Consider the following 11120-nt stretch of genomic DNA (forward strand, 5'->3'; position numbering starts at 1 on the left):
GGTTCCCTCCCCTGAGGAGAGCCAGGGACACGGCAGGGACACGGCAGGGACACGGCAGGGATACACAGGCCGGCTTCTTCCAGGCAGCCTCCTGTGCCCCCACCAGCTCTGGTCTGCCTTGTCCCGCCTGCTGCTGTTTCAACTGGGGACAGGTCTCGTTCTCCGATCTTTGAGGGCTTTTAAGGGGCCTGACACTCATTTGTACTGTCGATGGCACGTGGCTCGGGTCACACCGAGAGTTGATGCGAAGTATTTTTGAAAGCATTTTACAATGTCCAAGTCTGTCTGTGCCAAATCTCTGGTGGAGGAGACGGGGAGGTCTGGTGGCTTGAAGGACACACTCCGGCCTCATTCCCATCCAGGCTGGAGCTTGGGCTCTGCCAGGCACGAGCTGGGTGCCTTGGGGGAAGGGACCACTTCCTGGCCTCAATCTCTTCATCCGAGCAATGGGAATAATGGTACCTGCGTAGCGGGTTTGCTGGGAGGGCTCAGGGCTCAGCGTGGTTCTGGGCACCCCAAAGCCCTCTCTGTCCATGTCGGCACTGACTGTGTTGACGCCCCTGTGCAGCAGGGGTCCATGTCCCCGTGTGACAGATGAGGACACTCTGGCACTCTGCAGGGCTGAGGGCAGAGTGCGAGCAGGGCAGGGGAGGCACCCCTCAACCTCCTCCTGATGGGAAATAGAGGCAGGACCCCCTCAGGGACTCCAGCGTCAGGGGCGCCCTGGAAAGATCAGATGGGTTGGGGGCTGGCATGGCAGTGGCGGTGTGCCCCCTGGCCTGGCCTGGCCCCTCACCACCCCCACCCAGGCCCGAGCTGAGGACAGCAGCTGACCCGGCCTCGCCGCCCCCAGAGGCTGATTCACCCCCAGGCCCCGTCCGAGAAGGAAGGAGACACAGCTCTGCTCAGAGGGGCTTGAATCACCAGACGCTCCCTGCAGAGCCCCAGGGGGGGACGAGGGGGCGGCAGCCAGCCCCTGCCTGTCTGTCTGTTTCTTCCCTGGGCCCCGGGGCGCTCAGGAGAGAGGGCAGCATGGCAGTGGCCATCGGCAGGGGTGGGGGGCGGTCCCCTGCAGCCGGGCATCCTGTGTGGGCAGCAGCAGCAGTTACTCACCAGGTAAGCAGCTCTCCGGGCATCGGGAATTCCCCACGACCAGTGACCCAGAAACTGAGCGCTCCGGCTCCCCCCTGCCCAGGACAGCCCCCCTCCTTCCTTCACCACCCCCTCCCTGTCCCCAGCTAGGAACTCGCTTCTCTGAAAACCCCGCCGGCAGCAGCTCTTAGCCCCCCCCACCCGTCTGCGGCCCCCACCCAGGAAATGGGCACAGAGCCATCAGGTAGGCCCAGGGAGGGGGCTGGAGGATCCCAAGCCCAGGGCTGTTGAGGGTGGCCAGAGGAGACAAGCATAGCCCAGGCTCTCGAATGTCCTGTCCCAAAAGGCAAAGGCACCTCCATGCTTTAGGAGTGAGGGTACGGCCACACGAGCTGCCTCCACTGCCGTGGGTTTGCAAGTCAGCTTTGAGTAGTCTGGGGTAGATTGCTGGTGGCACCAGGTGCATGAGGGAGTGGGCCTTACAGCCAGCAGACCTGGGTTTGAATCTGCCCACACCGCATACTGGCTCTGTGGCCTGGGGCAACTCAACTTCCTCCCTCTGTGCCTCGATTTCCCCTCTGAAAATGAGGGTGCTGTAGCAGCAGCCTCATGAGGCTGTCATGGGGGTGGTGAGTGGAGAATGCAGATAAAGTGCTCCACGTGTGACAGCCATTCTGACTAGAGCTCCGTGTGGCCCCAGAAGGGGCTCAAACCCCAGCCCTGGGCCGATAGTCTGCCCCCCTCACCTGCATCCCAGCCCATCCCTGCAGGGACCAGCAATACCCCCAGGGCCAAGGAGAAGCCAGAAGCCACCCTGGCCCCCTGCACAGCCCCCATTGTCACCCTGACATTGCCCCAATTATTCCGGGTCAGGAATCTAAATCAAATACCCCTGGAGGTGAATCACAGTGACTGCATTTTTTGCCATCAGGGCCAGAGGCCTGGCTGTGGCCTTGCGCAGGGCTCGTCCTCCTCGGGGCTCTGCCCTCGGCCTCTCGACCTGTGGAATGGGTTGGGGCCACCCTGGTGGTCCACATGCAGTGTGTGTGACATTTTAGGCACTGCAGGCACTTTCACCCCTCCAGGCTCTCTGAATCTCTAACCAGCCCGAGACTGTCGCGGGCAGATGGCAGATGCGAGGGCAGTGTTTTCACACCGCGGGTCCCAGCCTCCGCCTGGGTCGTGGACTCAGTTTAGAGGGTTGCCACCAGCACTTCCAGAAAGGAAATGGAACAGCAGCGTCACCTGCCTTGCCCAGGTGGAGGGCGGGAGTCGCGCCCACTGTCTACCGCTGGCTACTGCGCCGCCTCCCGCTTGCTAGGTGCGGCGTGTTTCTTACTGTGGGTTGTGGGCAAAAACGTTTGTGAGCCGCTGGTATCGATGACGAAAGCCAGGCCCAGAGGGGCAGAGGAGCGGACTTGCCCGGGGTCACTCGGCGGTGGGCAGGTGGGGCTGCTCACTTCCATTCCGGCTCCGGAATGGGCCAGCGGTGCCGCGGGGCGGGCCGGGGCGGGCAGGTGCTCACCGTGGGGGGTGGGCGGGGCTGGTGCCACCCTGTGCCATGACAAAGGCCCTCCCAGAGCCCAGCCTCTCACTGTCCACTCCCTTCCTGCAGCCTCAGACCCCTGGGCTCTCTGCCCTGCCCTGTCCCACCTGGGCAGGACCCGGGACAGTCACAGGCCTCCCCTCCCTTGGCCACAGCCGCCCTTCATCCTCACCGCCTGTGCGGGCGGAGGAAGTGGCCAGGGCCCACCCTCCCCGGGCAGCCCAGCCTGTGGGGGGACACACACCCTGTGGGGCTGGGGACATGGCTGGGTCTGTCTGAGACTGAGAGGGCATTAGCCTGTGCATGCCTGCGTGTGCACGTGTGCGGGGACTCAGTTGCACTGCTTGCTTGTGTAGCTGGGAGAGAACTAGACCGCAGCTGACACTGCGAGCCCTCCATGTGGTTGTGTGTGTGTGACAACGCGGGCGTGACTCCTGTGTGAGTGTGTGTCTGACCTCGTGTGTGTCTGGTCTCTGGGCATGATGGCCCGGTGAGTGGGAGGCGTGACCCTGTGCATGTCTGTGCCCCAGCGCGTGTCTCCGACAATCTCTGCTCCTCACCCTCCAGCCCCCGCCCCTGGGACATGTGGCAGCCTCACGTCACAGGGGCCACCAGCAGCTGGTTTCCTCCTCACCCCACCCCGGCTCCCCCCGCCGCCCCCCACCCTGGCCACCCTGGCTCTTGGCGCAGGGACAAAGCTGATGTCAGAGCCAAGCTGACAGTTTCCTTCTCCCACTGGATTTTCCAAAAGAGAGAGACCACAGCGCGGCTCCTATTAAATAATTGCGGGGCGGGTTGGGGGTGATGTGTCACTCAATGATTTCCTGAACTCAGAGGCAATAAACAGAACAGGAAGCGCCCGCCGACCCATGCAGCCTGAAACTGGCTGTGCAGAGGTGGGGCCTGGTCTCCTGTCCCTCCCCCCACCCCCAGCCAAGCTTCCTGGGGCCACCCTGACCTGACCCAGCACCCAGGGGGGACCTGAGGAATGTTCTGAAGACAGTGGGCGGGCGGGCGATGGGAGCCCCAGGCCTGGTGACCCCAGGGAAAAAGCAAAGTGGTCCCATCCATCCCGGGGGTGGGGAGGGTGGAGGGGCTGAGACCCGGTTGGGGTTGGGCCAGAAGGCAAATGAGCTGCCTAAGGCCAGGGGAGGGACAGGAGCAGGTAGGGGAGCAGCCAGGATGAGAGGGGGCTCCTCCTGTATCTGCCCGGCGACCGGGCACCATGCCCACCTCCCTCCAGCCCTGCACCCTCGGCCCCCCCAGGCCTTGAGGAGCATCCCGGCCCCGCGTCACACTCCTCCTGGGGCACGTGGCTGGCATGGCACAGGGCCCAGAGGCCTTCAAGAGCCGCTCTCCCACCCCTAGCCCCAAACAAAGCATCCCAAAGTGCTAAGCGGCCCCTGTGGTCCCCAGCCCTAACCCTCATGCTCCTCTTAATCCTCACTTAGACGTAGAAACTGAGGCTCACAAGGTCGAATGACGTGTCTGAGGTCACACAGTGTGGAAGAGAGCCAGTTCTGCGCCCCACCCCTGCCCTCCAGGCCCCCTAAAACAGGCCTGGGGGCCCAGGTGTGTCCGGGCAGCCAGGCGCTGCCCCAGCAGTGGGCGGCCGTAGGGGTCCTGTCGCCGAGTCGCCCGGGAGCCCCTCCTTCTGCCTGGGCTGCCGGCGCGGCTTATCGGCCATGGGACTCCATGACACAATCCCGCTCTGATCTCCTGCCCGGCCCAGCCTCCGCCCCCACCACACCCCTGGACCCTGTTTCCGTTTCCTCCCTTCTGGGTGGGACCCGGGCCTGGCCTGGCGTCACCCTGGGCTGTCGGGAGAGCGGTGTCGCTGCCAGGCCTCAGCTGCGAGGTCTCCCCATGCGGCCCCTCTGGCCAGCGGGCAGCAGCAGGGAACCCTCGGAGAGAGAGGACAGTGACCTGGGGCCCCCGCCCTCAGAGAGCCCAGTTGCCTTCACGAGGGACGCAGCCTGGGGGAATCTCAAGCCATCAGAAGGAGGCTGGAGCAGACTGGCCATGCAGCCTCAGGCAGGTGACCTCAGGGCTCCGGCCTCAGTTCCAACATCTATAAAATAGGGGTACACTGTGGTCGTCCTTGAGAAAGCCCAGCAGGCACTGCAGACAGGCCTTTGTTATATTGTCTTAGCCGCTACTACTTCACAGGTGGGGCCCAGAGAGGGGAAGTCACTTTTCCAAGGCCACACAGCAAACTAGTGGCACATCCCCAATAGCACGTGTGCTAGTCACCTCTCTTGGGCTCCCAGACAGGGACTCGGGAACCTGGGTTTCAGTCCCGATTTAGTTGTGAGAATTCCAGAAAGAGTCTCAGTTTCCCTTCCTTGACTAGGCCATCAGTCTCAAAGGGTGTAGAAAAGCCGTTTTGAGGAGTGGGTTGGGTTGGGTTGGGGTGGGGTGGGGGATGGAGCTACCCTGTCCCCTGTAAACCTGGGCCCAGCGCCAGGGCAGCGCCAGGCTGGTCCCCTGCCCTGCGCTCTCCAACGCAGCCGCCTCGCCCTGCTCAAGCCACAGGCAGCAGCGCCCCCCACTGCCCAGCGGGCCGCAGGCACCATGGCCACAGCCCTGCCAGCCCAGCCCGCCTGCAGCCAGTGCCTGCCCCAGGCCGACAGGGCGGGATCTGGGGACTTGAGGGAGCGTGTGGGGATGCCTGAGGCTCAGCATGGAAGTGGGCAGGTAGAGGCCACGGCAGGGAAGGGGCTCAGCTGAGGGGCCTGTTCCCTGTCCAGTGCCTCCTAGGGGAGCCCTGGGGACCGGCCACAAGGGGGCGCCAGGACCACATGCCTCTGCCCCACTGAGGCTCTGGGAGGGGGAGGAAGGAGGAGGAGGAGGAGGAGGAGGAGAAACTTCTCCTCCCCTAGCCTGGGCCTCACTGCCCCTTCCCACCCAGGGATGACCCCCAAGGCATCCCCTAGCTGCCCGGGCACCACGTCCGGTCCCCACAACCATTGTGCGTGATGGGGTCACCCTCTGCACTTCACAGAGGCAGACCTAGACCCAGAGAGGCCAGACAAGTCCCCCAGGTCACACAGCAGGAAGCAGGCAGGGCAGACTCGAGCAAAGCCAGGGCCCCGGCTGCTGAGCCCTGCCCTGGGAGGCCAGGTGACCCCAGTGTCCAGACCCGGGGCGGCCCCGGGGGACAGTTTCCCTGCCCGCCCGGAAGCCTCTCCCAGGTTCTTGGGAACTGCGGACGGCAGGGCTGCAGCCCGGCCCCAGTGCCGTGCCAAGCCCGCGACACGAGGACTCTCCCTGTGCTTTCCCTCTGCGCCGGGCGCCACCTTTAGGCCCATTTTACAGAGCAAGTGAGGCACAGAGGGGTCAAGTCCTGCACTGGCCCAAGGTCACAAATATAGGGGCCATGACCTTGACCTACCACACTCCCCAGAGCCAACTATGAGGGACCGAGTGACACCCCCCCAGAGGGACGGAGACCCTCCACCCACCTCCCCTCCGTCTCCAAGCCCTCCACGGGCTCGGCACCCTCCGCCGCTCTGGGGAAAAGGGAATCTGAGGGTCCCTGGGGATCAGGAATCAAGACCCCCAGGGGGCGACTCCCAGGGTTGCGCAGCCAGGTTCCAGTCCAGGCCTCCCTCCAGCTCCCGGTCCAGCGTCCCTCCTCTGCCCTTTAACCCCTCCGAGATCTTTAACCCCTCACATGTCCACCTGACACCGTCACGCCCGTCTCTCCGGCTTTGCCTCAACATCCTCAGAGAGATGTTCGGGGAGTTCATGACTCTGTCCGTTACACAGATGGGGAAACTGAGGCCTGGAGAGGATTCGGGCCCTCGGGTACCCCCGGCCACATAAGGAGTCATGTTTGCCCTAGTGGAGGATAAGTCTGGGGGCTGGCGTCACCCCCGCCCTGCCCCGTCGGGAAGCCTACCGTGGTCTGTGCCCGAGTGTGGCCCTCCGCAGTCTTGAGGGTGGCTTGCCAGGTCTTCGGTGGGACACTCTGGTCTTCAGGGCCAGGCCCCTCTGCTTCCCTCTCCCGCCCAGTCTCCTCTGGAGCTGGCTCCTCACCCTGCCCCCCACTGACTTCCCGTCCAGTGCTCCCCCACTTCCACCCCGCCCCCCGGCTGAAGGGCCGGCCGGCAGGAGCAGGGAGCTCCGGCCGCCCGTCTGCACCTGGCACAGGTGGGGGCAGGGTCTGCAGGGTGGCCTGGGAGAAGCGGGGCCGGGCTTGGGGAGGGGGCGTCCCTGTGCCCGATGCCCCTGCCCGGTGCTGCGTGGCCAGGACGCTGGGGCCTGAGTCACGGCTGACTGGGCGGCACCCGGCCCGTTGGGTGACCCAGGCCGGCATAAGGCGATGACTGGGCAGCCCTCCGCATGACCGGCCGGGGTCGGCCTTAGGTGTTTTGAGTCAGACCTGCCACGGGCCGTGTGCAGCACAGCCATCCTCCCCTCGTCCCTGTCCCCAGAAGAGGCACAGGGCTGCAGCTGCCCCCTGGACACGGTGGTGCCAAGCCACCACTCCTTGTCCCGGCACCCACCGCAGAGCCCCGGAGCCACCTGTCCATCTGACCCACCCTCCGCCACAGGCCCCAGGGCTCCACCCGCTCCCCGAGACCTTCGCCCCTCCCCGAGCCCGGCCCTGCGGACGCCCCAGGGAGCGGCCTGCGGCTGAGCGAGGGCTGCCACTCGCCGTCCGTGGACTGTGACCCTTCCCTTATCACTGGAGCAGGGGTCCCGCGTCAGCCCTGGCGTGGAGGGGGGTGGGGGGCCGTGGGGGGCAGAGACAGAGAGAGAAGAGCCGAGAAGAAAGAAACCAGCACGTAGGACAGGGACAGTAAGAGGCAGAGACGAGAGAACAGCGGCCTCGTACCCACGCCAAGACCACACTGCCACCACGCTGGCCCGAGGCAGCCCATTACCCAGAGGGGCAAGCTGAGGCCCCGCCAGGCAGGTTACCCGGCTGTAAGGGCTGGGGGCCCGGCTCTGACTCTTTTGGCTGAACTCTAAAGTACTTTCTCATCCCCCCAGAAAGAGGAAAAACATTCACGTCACAACTGCCCGGCCCAGCGCAACCCAGGTGGCGGAGACCCAAGGAAGACCCAGGTTCGCATCCCGGCTCTGCCGTCTCCAAGCTGGGAGTTTGTTCTGTGGACGAATGGCACGTGCCAGGCCCCCGGTCCTGCCTTTCTCTCCCGCAGTGTCCCTGCCCTGGGGAAGTGGAACCCACGGGTGTTCCAAGCAGCGTTGACTGAAAGTGGGTGACTGTCACTCTGAAAAACTTGAAAACGAAAAACAACCCAGACCGGGCGTGGTGGCTCACGCCTATAATCCTAGCACTCTGGGAGGCCGAGGCAGGCGGCTCGCTCAAGATCAGGAGTTCGAGACCAGCCTGAACAAGAGGGAGACCCTGTCTCTACTAAAAATAGAACGAAATTAGCTGGACAACTAAAAATATATAGAAAAAAATTAGCCGGGCATGGTGCACATGCCTGTAGTCCCAGCTACTCGGGAGGCTGAGGCAGGAGGATCGCTTGAGCACAGGAGTTTGAGGTTGCTGTGAGCTAGGCGGACTCCACGGCACTCTAGCCCAGGCAACAGAGTGAAACTCTGTCTCAAAGAAAAAAAAAAAAAGATAAGAAAAAGGAAACCTGGAAGCAAAGAAATGTCTCAAAAGAAAAAAAAAAAAAAGAAAGGAAACCCAGGTAGGACCCGTTTATCTTCCCGAGCCTGGTGGCTGCTCCCGGCTGCCCCTGACGGCTTTGTCCCCTCAGGGCACTGCCCCTAGGGAAACGTGCCTTGCGGGTGTCTGTCCTCGGGTGTCATGTCAGGCTGTGGCAGCAGAGAGAGGTGGGGGTGCTTGAGCCGGCTCTCAACTTCAAAGGGGTTGGGGGTGTAAGGAGTGGGGACGGAATGGGGAGGGCGCACTTGGTGGGACACGGGGGTGGGGGGAGGTGCCAACCGCTGGAGGAGGAGACACAGGGAGGAGCTGGCAGAGCCAATGGGGCCTGGGGGCTGGAGGCCTCTGATGCCACCACGAGGAGCTGGGGACAGACGGGGGCAGTGGGGCAGGAGGATCGGGGGAGGGACTGTGGGCAGGAGAAGATGGGCTGGTGGGAGGAGCGCAGTGGGGGAGGGGTGGGGGGAGAAGCAAGGGAAGGGGGGAAGGGCTGGGATCCTGGAACTCAAGGGGGGCGCGTGGGAAGCAAGCACAGGATTTGGGGGAGGGTGGTGAGTTTGAGAGGCACCCCCAGTGCACCCCAGAGAGTCCTGGTAGCTGGGTCTGGCGGATCTGGGCTTGGGAGGAGATCAGGCTGGAGACGGTGGTTTGGGGTTACCTGCCACTGTGTGTGACTTACTAGGAGACACTACAGAGGTGACAGTCCTCATAGATGGGGCACATGAGACCCCCTCCCCAGAGCCAAACCCCCACCTGCTTCCTGTGGGGCGGGCGGGCCCCAATTCAACGCCAGCCTCAGACACCCTCCTGGGTGGGAGCCAGCCAGGGCTGGGGGGCCCCGTCTAGGGCGGGCTCCCTGGTGCACGCCGCAGGGTCTCAAGGTCCCCTGCGCCACCCTCCCCTCTATCTTCTGTGGGCTGGGAGGCTGGGCCCACCTGCCCTGCTTCTCCTTGAGCTCCTACTGTATACCAGGCACCGTGCTGGGCGGCGGGACGGAGGGAGCAAAGCAGATGGCGTGCCTGTCCTCAGCTGCTCCAGGCTAACAGGGAGGGCGGCCACTAACGCAGACACCTCTCGGGGTCTGGGGCAGTTTGAGAGAATGTGTGACCCAGTTGCTGGACGCAGACCACGGGCAGGTGGGGAAGAATTGCCGAGGATGGCCCCTGGCGCTGAGATCCAACGAGGAGGGGAGTTAACTTAATAACAAGGACAGGGAACAGCATTCTAGACATAGGGAACAGTATAGGCAGGGGCCCTGTGGTAGGAGGGAGCCCCAAGCATTTCATGAGCCAAAAGGTGCCATTATGACAGGAGCCCTGAGGACAAGGGGGAGCCCAGTGTGGGAAGCAGAGGGCACTTATGGGGGCTTGACAAATAGCCTGGACTATACAGGCAGCTGCCAGTGAAGACAGCTAGCTGGGAGTCAGGGGCCCTGCACTAACTTGCTCAAGGGATCCTCCTGCCTCAACTTCCTGAGTGGCTGGACTATAGGTATGTGCCACCACGCCTGGCTAATCTTTCAATTTTTTTGTAGAGTCGGGGGTCCCACTATGTTGCCCAGGCTGGTCTTGAACTCCTGGCCTTAAGCAAACCTCCCGCCTCGGCCTCCCAAAGCGCCGGGATTACAGGCATGAGCCACCTCGCCCAGCTGAGCTCTGTGGCCTTGAGCAAGATGCTTCCCCTCTCTGGGCCTTTGAGTAAGTCATGATGCACTCGCTCACTGTACTCCCATCCCCGAACGTCGGAGCCTTTGCCCCAGCTGTCCCATCTCCCTTTCTGCATGTCACTCAGACCACAGGGAGGACGTCACCTCTCCAGACACGGCCCTGACCACTCACATAGCCTGGCTCGCTCCCTCTGTTACATCACCCTGCTGTCCTTTGGCTGAGCACTTACCGCACTCTCAGATGCTCTGACGGGTCCTTTTGCCTGTCTGTTGTCTGTCTGCCCCTTGCCCCGGACTTCTGTGCCTTCGGGGACTCATGAAATTGTCAGCCAAGTGACAGAGGCAGAGGAAGATGCTCCTGCCCTAGAGTCCCACAGGCCTGAATTCAAACTGTGCCACCCCCAGTTAATTTGCTCTGAGGACGAGGGCAAGCCCACCCAAACTCTCTGAGCCTCACTCTTCCCATCTGCGAAATGGATCATTATCTATTGCAGGGAGTTCCACACCGGCCCTCTACGCCGATGTCAAGCCCGGTTCCCATCCTGTCCTCAGCTGTGTCTGCTATTTCAGACAGGAAGTGGGGTGGCCAGGCACGGATCCAGGTCAAGTTCATCTGCTTCTGTGAGCCCTTGCCTTGTAGCTCTTGGCTCAGCATGTCACTGGCCCACAGGTGCCAGCCATGGGCATTGTGAAGGGAACCCGGTTTTTTGGGGATGAGATGGAAACCCTAACTCTTTGGGGCTCCCCAGGAAGCAGTTTTAAACACATGTCAGACCACAGCCCCTGTCTGAGGCAGGATCTCTTATTCTTTTGTCCATTTCACAGATGAGGAACCAAAGACCCAGAGACAGCAAGCAATTTTCCCAACGTCACACAGAGAGATGAGACGGGGCTAAGAGAGGATCTTGAACCCGGCTACGTCTGTCTGCCTCGAATCCTGTGCTTCCACCTGCCCTGGGCGTCCTGTTGCTCTGGGCACACACGGCCGGGCCGAGTGCTCACTGCGCAGCAGGCAGGGTGCGGGTGGCAGGCGTGCGGCTGTGAGCTCACGTGTTGCTTCATTCCATAAATGCTTAGGGCATCTGCCGTGTTCTAGGCACTGGATGTGCCCATGTGACACACTGGCACACACCTACACATGCACATGTATGGATACGTGTGCAGAG

Source organism: Microcebus murinus, chromosome 22 (assembly GCF_040939455.1).
Source record: "Microcebus murinus isolate Inina chromosome 22, M.murinus_Inina_mat1.0, whole genome shotgun sequence".
NCBI classification, from domain to species: Eukaryota; Metazoa; Chordata; class Mammalia; order Primates; family Cheirogaleidae; genus Microcebus; species Microcebus murinus.